Here is a 10,841-nt window from a genome sequence, read left to right on the forward strand (position 1 = left end):
TTTCTGTATTTCTGTGGGCTGTTGCCATAGCCCAGTCGTCAGCATAACCAAATTTGCGCGATCTGGTTGCAGGCATGTCAGCGATGTAAAGGCTGAAAAGAAGGGGCGCAAAGACAGAGCCTTGTGGGAGTCCGTTATTGAGTTTCATCTGTTTACTTCTCTCATTCCCCACTATTACTTGGAAGGTTCTATTTGACAACATATCGTCAATGAGGTTGGTTATCTTCTAGCAGGGGACGGCACAGACTAATTTGTACATGAGTCCCTGTTTCCAAACTGTATCATAGGCTGCTGTTAGGTCTATGAATGTTGCAGCTGCTTTATGTTTCTTCTGCAACCCCGCCTCTATATATCTTATCAGTGATAGGACTTGATCTGTACAGCAGGGATAGGGACGGAATCCTGCTTGTTCGATAGGGATTTTTTTGAGTATAGTTTGGCCTATTCTGTTGAGGAGCAGACTTTCTAGTAATTTATAGACCATACTGAGAAGGGCAATGAGGCGGTAACTCTCCGGTCTATCGCCTAGTTTACCAGGTTTTAGGACTGCGATGATCTTTGCTAGTTTAAGTGAGGGAGGAATGTTACCCACTTGGAGAATGTCGGTAAAGAAGTTAGCCAGCCATAGTTTTGTGTAGGCTCCGACACGTTTGAGGAACTCAGGGTGGATACCATCGAAACCCGGAGTTTTGTCTGGTCTAACCTTCTTCAGGGCATTGGTAACCTCCTCGATACGAATATCTGATGAATATTCTGAGTCCATTGCACGGGTCCTTTTTAATATTTTTAAGTCCTTCTTCACTTTTGTTGTGAGCTTTCTATCTCGTGGGGCTCTAGACGCAGAAACTATGCGGGATGCAACCTTGTTGGGAGATATTTCGTCCTTTCTATGTTCAGGTGGATTTGGGCTTCCAAGTTTACGCAGTAGAGACCAGAATGTCGGCTTGACTTTGAAAAGTCTAGATTTTCAACAGTATTCCCCCATTTTTGCTGTCTAATAAAGTCTATGTTATGTAATAGTTCATCCGCTATTTACCGGTCCCCAATCTTGAGGAACTCCGATATCCCAGTCCAACCGGGAATATATTTTTTGCGGTACCCTCTTGGGATCGCTGTTTTCGCAAGAGCTAATGACCGCTCCCACAAACCTCTCATTGCTCTTGCTGGTTGTAGGGATCCAGTTCAAGGTATAATCAAGTTGTTTAGAGAATTTTGTCCATTCAGCCTTTGTAAAATTCCACCTTGGTCGAGGGTAAGACCTTATTATCGGGATGGATATACCGATATTAATAAGCACAGGGCGGTGCTGGCTATGAGGGAAGTCAGTAAGTCTGTCAGGACCCTTTTAGAGGCTGTCAGTGGTTTATCGTTTGTATCCCCCGAAAAAAAAAGCACAGATCTGGGTTATAGTCGCAGTTCCATGCGGCTGATCTGAATGTCCCTCGGTCCTTGGCATGAAAGACCAGATATGTATTTTGTTCCTCGGGCCAATCGACCTGCATGTCTCCATTGTTATCATTCGTACTGTATTTCCACATTTCTTGTTGACTATTATTGTCCGCAACGTATACGCTTGGGTGTGGATGGATCTTTATCATTTCAGCCGGCCATGTAGTAGCAGGAAGTTTTAAGATGTTTGTTACTGTGACGTCTCCTATTTTGATGACAACTTCATGGATATCATTTGCAATGGAGGCTTCAACTAGAAAGGCGTCCTTTATGTCCCCACGCACATATGTCGCAACGCTATAGTGTCTGTCATACGTGGCTCGAAGTAGATCATATCCCAGTATCCTTCCTCTAGCTTCAAGTTGGGCTCTATTTTCAGCACGAGTTTCCTGTATGGCTACCAGGTTAATGTCGTTATCGTGTAAAATTCTCTGCAATACTTGACATTTTGCTCTGCTTATGCCCTCAATGTTAAAATGGCAGATTCGGATGCATGGTCCGAGATCCCTAGTCAGTTGGTCCCTAAAAGGACCGTTGTATGTATCTTGCATTGCGCTTTGTCTGTCGTTCTGTTTCACTGTGATGTGGGGCAGGAATTCATCGTCCGGTCTGCCGCCAGTTGTGTTAGTTCATTTTGCGTACCCAGGTTGCACCACGTGGAGGCGAACAAACTTTACACATCTAGACTATCTGCAACTGGTGTTAAAAATCTGTTCTACGATCCAGTAGCTGACACCGACTCTCAGCTTTAGATTATCATTTCTCTTCTGAATGCCTGTTAGTTTGTATCAACCATTACTTCCTTGCCTGCTTGGGGGATAATTTGTTTCAGATTTCAACTGTATCGTCAGATGGTAAGATTGGGAAATGCCAGGCCGATACTGAAGTATGTATAACATAAAATATTTGAAGCACTGGATACTATGGAATGTCTATAGTAAGACAGCAAGTGCTAGTAAATTGTACGAAGTTGTCAAACAACGTTAATGAATAAAATTACTGGAGACTATCTATTTCAAAGACAGATTGGCTAGTCCTCTTTATCAGATGAAGAATGGGAAGCTCCATTTGCTAAATGGATCTTGGAGAATCTATTTCATTACAATAGATAACCTAGTAGTGGAAGTCAGCTAATAAATGTGATCACTAGCCACATGCAGAAATGAAGTTTGACAGTGTATTCTCTTGTCATCATTGTTTTAGGTCATGTCGTACGTAAACATTTCATATTCTGTACATTATTTTGTACCCCACAACGATGATATTTGATTAACTGACACACTACAGAAAGGACTCTAAAGTATTAGGTGATCTCATTTTGTTCCATGAACAACTAATAACATAGCCTCCCATCTTAATGCCAACAGTTGTTATCCATATTAACAGAATATTCCGCCGGTTCTTGGTAGAACAACATTATAATAAATGGAAAGCATCAGTTTGCTTTTTTTCTAGAATATTACTTTTATTGTTAACCGGTTTTCGGCTTACAATGCAATCTTCAGACATTATGAGTAGTATCTTCATTTAGAGGTGGAACGTAAAGTATGGGAAATGTTTATGGTCATTCAGTAATAAGCTTGAGCAGAAGGACAAATGTTTATTAATTTCCATTATTTCTAGGAAGTTCATCTTCTTCCCCTTATGGATAGGAAGTAGGACTTCAATTTTGCCCTGTAACTGTGATCTTTCTAAATCAGGTGGTCTGCCAAATGAGTCTCCTTATCTAAGGATCTAACTTCTACGGTATTCCTTCAAGTGTCTCCATATCACCTGCTACACTGACCTGTATAGAGTTTGCTACAATAGCAAGTGACATTTAACATTCCAGTCAGTCCCAAGGATGAAGTGGTGTCGTTACCATTTGGCAAAAAGTGTCCAGCAGACTTGCGCACAAAAAATGACGATTCAGAAATCCTGGATTTACATTTTGTGGCTACATTCAAATATACTTTTCCTAAATAAGCAACTGTGGAGCTTTCATCATATACATGGATTTCTTACCTGAGTCTTCATACAACTCCTATCATTGTATCCCTTCTTCTTCTAAGCCTTTGCCGTATATTATTTTCCACACCAATTCTGCAGAGAACCTCCTCCTTCATCACTTTAACAGTTCACCTAATTTTCAATTTTCTTCTGTCGCTCCACATCTCATATGCTTCTGTTTCCTTATGTCCCGGTTTTCCTACAGTCCATGTTCCACTACCACACCGTGCTGTTCTCCAAACGTATGTTCTCAGAAGTTTCTTCCTCAAATTAAAGCCCACGTTTAATACTAATAGACTTCTCTAAGCCAGAAGTTCCCCTTTTACGAGTGCTAGTCTGCTTTTTACGTCCTCCCTGCTCTGTGGTGGATTATTTTTACTGCCTAGGCAGCTGAATTCCTTAAATTCATCTAACTCGTGGTCAACGGTCCTGATATTAAGTTTCTTGCTGTTCGCATTTCTCCTACCTCTCAATATGTCCATATTTCTTTGTTTTGCTCTCAGTCCATATTTTGTACCCATCAAACTGTTCATCACACTCAACACAGTCTGTAATTCTTCTTCACTTTCACTCAGCGAGTACTAACATTGACAGCCTTTCACTTTGAATTTTACTTTCAGTCTTTGACCTTTCTACTATTTGCTTTATTACTTCTTCAGTGTATGGACTGAACAGTAGGGTTGAAAGCCTGCATCCCTGTCTTACACCCTTGTTACTCTGAGAATTTCGTTCTTATTTTTCCACTTTTATTGTTCTCTCTGGGCTCTTGTAGGTATTGTATACTACCTCCCTATAGCTTACACCCATTCCTCTCAGAATTTATCATCTTGCACCATTTGACATTGTCGAACGCTTTCCGAAGGTCAACAAATCGTATGAAAGTGTACTAACCTTTCTTCAGCCTTGCATTCATTATCAACCGCAATGTCAGGACTGACTCAATGGTGCCTGTACCTTTGCTGTAGCAAAACTATCATCTAACACATACTCAATTTTCTTTTGCATTCTTCGATACCTTATTCTGGTCACCAACTTGAATGCACGATCTGTTGATCGTCATCTACTCAAGAATAAGACTAGTACTGCTTCTTCTACAACTACAAGTAGTACTTCTACGAATAATGTGAAACAAAACCCGATCATGGGTATATAACGCCACATGCCATGAACAATCTGTTTCTTTTAAGTAGTATGTTATATCGTCTGATTAAAAAAAATTGGATAGACAGCACAGGATGATCTGAACACCTTGCGAGTGAACTCTGAATTGGGTAGAACCAGAAGACTGCCCAGCAAATGAAAACTGATGTTGCCTTGCATATTTTGCGAACCAGCTCTGGGTCTTGTAAACTTAGACCAGTGTCCAAAATTGAAGCAATAGACGTATATTTAGCAAAGCAGCGATTACTTTGCCACGAAAGAGTATAAGCAGGTGATAGTAAAGTAGAAAGCATCTAATGAATACAAAACGTAAACATCTGTAACATGCATAACGGTAGATAAAAATGTTATTTCTTTTTTCTAACTTAACGAATTTGCACATACATCCGGCAAGTGGATAATGTGTTTGGTATTGGCCCGAATGATATCTTCAATCTCATGTTGAGGCAATAACGCCAATTTTTCCGGCAGAGTCGCTGGCAAGTCTTCGAGAGTGGTTGGTGGATGTTGAAGTGATGCAACCAGTCTCCCTAGTACAAGAGAGACACTATGTATGGGCTTCAAAACGGGAGGGTGAGGAGACGACGACATGCATGCAGTATCTTCTGTTTACAAGGAAACATCAACCACCAGTGCTGTTGAGGTCCAGTATTATTGTCCATCAGTACGAAGTCTGGGCACGCAGCACCTCGCAACAACTGCAAATGACTTTCCAAGATCCCTTAACGATACCTCACAGGAATTAAACCTTTCCGATTCACCTGCACAACTTCACGAAGAGCTGTTCGAGCGGTCAAAATAGTCCCTACTCACGCAGTCAGAGATCCTCCTCGGTATCGGTCACTTTCCGCTATGGTCAGGTCTCGAAATCGTGTTTCACCTTACCTCCAATTGCGAATCCATCGAGGATTAGTCTCGAGACCGAATCGTGCCTCATCTGTGAAAAGTTCATCGAGCCCCAGTGTGCGACAGTCCAGGAGGCATCTTGATGACTATAGACGTAAAGATACTTCAGACGTACATGCACAGCAGGTCGCCGACAATAGGGGCCGCTCTGCAGAGGTCTTCTGTACGCAACCTGCCTCGATACGACACGTCCAGTGGATACTGCGAGGTTAGATGCCAGTTTCCATGCGGCTTTAAGGCGGTATCTTCATGCCCCTACAGCCAAATAATGGTCCTCTCTTTCTGGTTTCACACTTGGTCGGCCCTGTCCTCGTTTTTCGGATACAATTTTGGGTCTCTATAAGCTGTCGCCAGCTTCGAGGGACACATAACGATTCACATTCAGCTATCGGTTAACAGCAGGTTGCGACTGTCCTGCTTCCATTCTTCGTGTGGCCCTCTACTGCAGAGAGTCTGGTAGGCGTCTTCTTTGTGCCATATTACACCGTCTGTGGCTGTGTACACAGCGATTGTGGTTGGGGTACTACCCGAAAAACACTACCCCGTTTGAGAGAGATGCCCTGATCTCATCGCTGTGGTTGTCTATGGACCAGAATGCAATTTTCCGTGCGGAACACGATCGTACGGACATCTGATTGAGAATTTGTATGATTACGTCGACAACTAGATACAGGATGAGGAAATAGCAGGCTGTTGCTTTAATTCGGGACACCAGTATAATTCCTTTCTGAAAGGAGATCACTGTAAACAGCAAACGAGCTGATATGAAACTTCCTGGCGGATAAAAAATGTGTGCCGGACCGAGACTCGAACTCGGGACCTTTGCCTTCCGCGGGCAAGTGCTCTACCAACTGAGCTATCCAAGCATGACTCACGCCCCGTCCTCACAGCTGTACTTCTGCCAGTACCTCGTCTCCTACCTTCCAAACTTTACAGAAGCTCTCCTCCGAACATTACAGAACTAGCACTCCTGAAAGGAAGGATATTGCGGAGACATGGCTTAGCCACAGCCTGGGGGATGTTTCCAGAATGAGATTTTCACTCTGCAGCGGAGTGTGTGCTCATATGAAATCTCCTGGCGGATTAAAACTGTGTACCGGACCGAGACTCGAACTCAGAACCTTTGCCTTTCGCGGGCAAGTACTCTACCAACTGAGCCACCCAAGCACGAGTCACGGCCCGTCCTCACAGCTTTGCTTCTGTCAGTTCCTCGTCTCCTACCTTCCAAATTTTACAGAAGCTCTCCTGCGAACCTTGCAGAACTACCACTCCTGAAAGGAAGGATATTGCGGAGACATGGCTTAGCCACAGCCTGGGGGATGTTTCCAGAATGAGATTTTCACTCTGCAGCAGAGTGTGCACTTGCCCGCGAAAGGCAAAAGTCCCGATTTCGAGTCTCGGTCCAGCACACAGTTTTAATCTGCTAGGAAGTTTCATATCAGCGCACACTCCGTTGCAGAGTGAAAATCTCATTCAGGAAACGAGCTGTTTCGCTGCCAACGATTCCAGGGAACGTAGAGTGCAAGGTGCAGGCCTCAGGTAGCGTGGTGTGACTTGCCGAGGCGATATTTCTTCATTCGGCCTGGAGAGTTAGAAGCGGCGCTGAAATTGGTGTTGGTTGTACAAAGCGTCGCTGCTGGCGCGGAAGACGGACGGCGCTGGGAGGCAGCAGGTTTATTACTCGCCGGCGCGGCGGCGCGTCTGACGAACAGCCCCGGGAGCAGCTGTCCCCGTCCGCGCGCCTCTCGTCTGACAGACATCGCAGCACCTTCCACCACCCTGCCGGCGCTACCTTGTTGCTTCGCAGAACAATACAAGCGCCGACATTGGCGGGGCGCAGACGCCTGACAAGTAGGAAGCCAGGAAGTAATAAGATGCTTTCGTATAACGACAGATGAAGCTCCGTAGAGGACACCATCTAGCACTGAGCCTATATAGTGAAAGGTTTGGCTTGTATACTCATGGTGCAACAGCTGCTGGTGACTAAGTTCTAATAACTCTACCACAACAAAGGTCAAAAATTAATTATGATTATAGTGTTGCTCACGCTGCTAAATATTGCATTTTCAGACAACAACAAAATTATATTATCTGGCAGGTGTCATTAGAGCACTGTTATTAAAGTCATTTCTTGAAATAATGGATAAACTAGGCACTCATCTTTTCGTGTTTCCCACGATGGTCTCGTTGCGAACTCATGGCTCAATCGTCGAAAATCTAGGTAGTGATGATTCCAAGCTCGGATGCAAAGAGGCCTAGGTCATATTCTGCGATATTCAAAAGTTTTTTTTTAGATGTGTTTCATAAACCATTCTTGAAGATGAAACTTTTGCAAGTTAGAACAATGGTGATGTAAAAAAGTAATCAACACTCCGAATTTAAGTTACACTACTTTTTTATTACTTTTGTTGCAACATCAGTTCACAATATAAAACATACTTGAATATATCTTCCTCACTGTTAATGTTCACATTTCATGAACTGACTACAATTTGCGTCTTTTCAACATGACGACCAAGACTTGACTCTCTAATAACCGCTTACGCACCCAAAAATCAGAGTCACAAGTACGTCAAAGATCATAGTGACAAAAGAAAGAATACACATAAGAATAATATAATTGCAATATAAACATATCGATCTATCAAAGTACCTCTACATTAATGAAATCAAATCGGAATGTTGCCACAGAAATATTTTAACTATTTTATAGAAACACAGTAGAATATTGCTGGTATCGAGAGGTTGAGGTGAGGTGCCGCAATGGTTACGTAATTCAAGTACCATTACAAAGTCAAACATCAAGATTCCTCCCCTGCAAAAATGAATTATTTCCCATTAACATGACGCGGTCTGTTTTCAGATGTAGTTCTTCAGACACGTTAAACAGCGATGCGGGCGATATATTTGATACCCACTACATAACTTTCTCTTTACTGAAACAAGATTCAATCTCAGTGGAGAAATGACACAGCCAAACGGTTGCTAATAATTTGTTAATATATCGATCAAACTTTCGACATCTCTGACGATCTCTTCATCAGAATGAAATTTGGCCAACCCTATATATGGCATAGAAAATTATATTTGACAGAAACATTAAAAATGTCATAATGTCGTACCGTAAAGGTTAATTACGCAAAGTTGCAGTGCGAACTGGCAATGAGTAAAATAACGAGCAGACATGCTCAAGTCAAAAATTTAAAAGGTTCCAGCGTTTTGGTATGTGTACCTTATAAAGAACTACATCACACTGATCGTCGCAGTGGCTTACATTGCTGCCATGAAAACAGGATACATATTGCGCCGCCTACCTGGCGCCGACAGTGTCATATACCAATTTGAAATATTACAAAAGGAATTATCTAAATAAACAACAGTTAATTATAAAATTGTATAAAAAAGAACTTAATGAATTTTTGAAAGTACAAAGTAGTCAATTAAATGAAGTACCAATGAGAGCCATCTCTTAGGCTTTACAGATATGGCCAATACTCGAAGTACAGAACATTGTTCAATATTTGCACAAACAGCAGCGTAGTCCAAAAGAAAAAACCTACTGTATGGATGAAACGTTAGTGGAACACGTCTAAATCATATCTGAAAAAAAGATGTTACGAAACTAGAGGCAGGGAAACATAGTAAAAAATTAAGGAATCAAAATTTTGCTAGTAGGGGATTAAATCCGTTGAAAAAAAAATTTTTACGTAATTGTAACTGTTCGTTGAGGAAGAGGCCATCGTGCTCTGAAAGATGCTTGAAAATCTGCAGCTCTTCGAGTACGTCGAGCCAGTGAACTTTCTTTTCTCCATGTAAAATGGAAATTTCTTCAACATCTTTCAGTTTTTAACAGGAAATTAATGATTAACATAAGTGGAACTATGTACATTAGTTCCTCTTTTTCCCAATAGATGTTCCTTATACCTGACTTTGAAAGATCTTCCAGTTTGTCCTATATAACAAACAGGTCATGTATTTCAAGTGGTTATATAAACTCCTGAACTGTGTATAGGGGCAATTGTGGACTTGAGATTGTGATGAAGACTCTCCTGCAAGTTATTATTAGTAGAAAAAGCAACTTTGCATCCATATTTTGCAGCTACAAGGCGACGAATTATGTAAGAAACAAGGCCTAAAAATGGAATCGAAGGATGCAGCTCTGATGCCTAAGGTAGTCACTTTAACGTCTGTTTTCACTCTGAAAGTGTTTTCACCTAACGAGGGATCGTAACCGCTATTGACTGCCGTAATTTTGATTAAATTCATCTAATCATTACGTTTGTCTCGTGACAAACGTACAAGACTGTAAGATGAATCGCTAAATGGAAAATTACTTTTTTATAGGAATAAGAATGCACTGAACTAGCGGGCACAATCTGATCCACATTAGAGGCTTGCAATAGAATACTGAAAGAAAGTCTGTCGCTGTCTATGGCAATACTAAGATCGAAGTAATGTAGATAACGATCATTACTTTCTAATTCACTAGTGAAGCTGATATTTTTATGAAGACTATCAAAAATTCAAAATAAATTATCAATACCTCTACGGCAACCACTGCATATGATCAAAATGTCATCTACGTACCTAGAATATGACAAAACACGAAGATCAGTTGCTGAAAAATTATTGAAGAATTTTTTTACAGTGAGTTAATGAAAATATCAGCCAAGAAGTCTGCCAGTGGATTACCCATTGCCAGCCCGTCATGCTGATGGCATAGTTTGACACTGAAACGAAAATAGTTGTATTTTACTACTATTCTTGGGAAACGGATTTGGTCAGTGATCCTCACCAGAAATATCTTTATTAAGAGAACGTAGGTGTTTTTTCGGTGACATTAATAGTTGTTTCAACAGGTAAGTTACTATATAGATTCGTAATATCTAGTGAAAACAATTTAGCATCATGATCGCACTGGAAAGTCTAAGTTTGACTTCTTGACGGTGAAAGGTAAGAGCAGAACAGTGCGAAATTCTGGCACGCAGCCGGGAATTGTTAGGCAAATCATTTTCAGAGACGAAGCTACCTCTTGTTTCTGTGGTCATGTTGATCGTCATAACAAAATATTCTGGGATACTGAAAATCCACGAACCGATCTTCAGCGTGAACGAGCATCCCCGAAGGTAAATGCGTGGTGTCCCGTGACAGCTGCTGGTTTCCTTGGTCCATTTTCTTTAGAACCCCAACGGTGAATGCGCATGACTGGGTACAAATGCTGAAACAGTTTGCTATTGATAACAAGTCCCTACAACGTAGATGCGAGGGATATTTACAAGATGATGGTGCAAGGCCCCATTTTTCTAGTTCCGTTCGTACTTAACTCGATCGAACGT

The 10,841-nt window shown here is 41.6% G+C and overlaps 1 non-coding gene across 1 annotated transcript; it reads right to left on the reverse strand.

Annotated features, from left to right (window-relative positions):
• Nucleotides 1–6,297: 6,297 nt before the first annotated feature.
• Trnap-cgg lies at nt 6,298–6,372 on the reverse strand. Its single transcript has one exon. It is a non-coding gene; the product is annotated as a tRNA-Pro (tRNA).
• Nucleotides 6,373–10,841: the final 4,469 nt, after the last annotated feature.

Source organism: Schistocerca piceifrons, chromosome 5 (genome assembly GCF_021461385.2).
Source record: "Schistocerca piceifrons isolate TAMUIC-IGC-003096 chromosome 5, iqSchPice1.1, whole genome shotgun sequence".
Classification (NCBI taxonomy): domain Eukaryota; kingdom Metazoa; phylum Arthropoda; class Insecta; order Orthoptera; family Acrididae; genus Schistocerca; species Schistocerca piceifrons.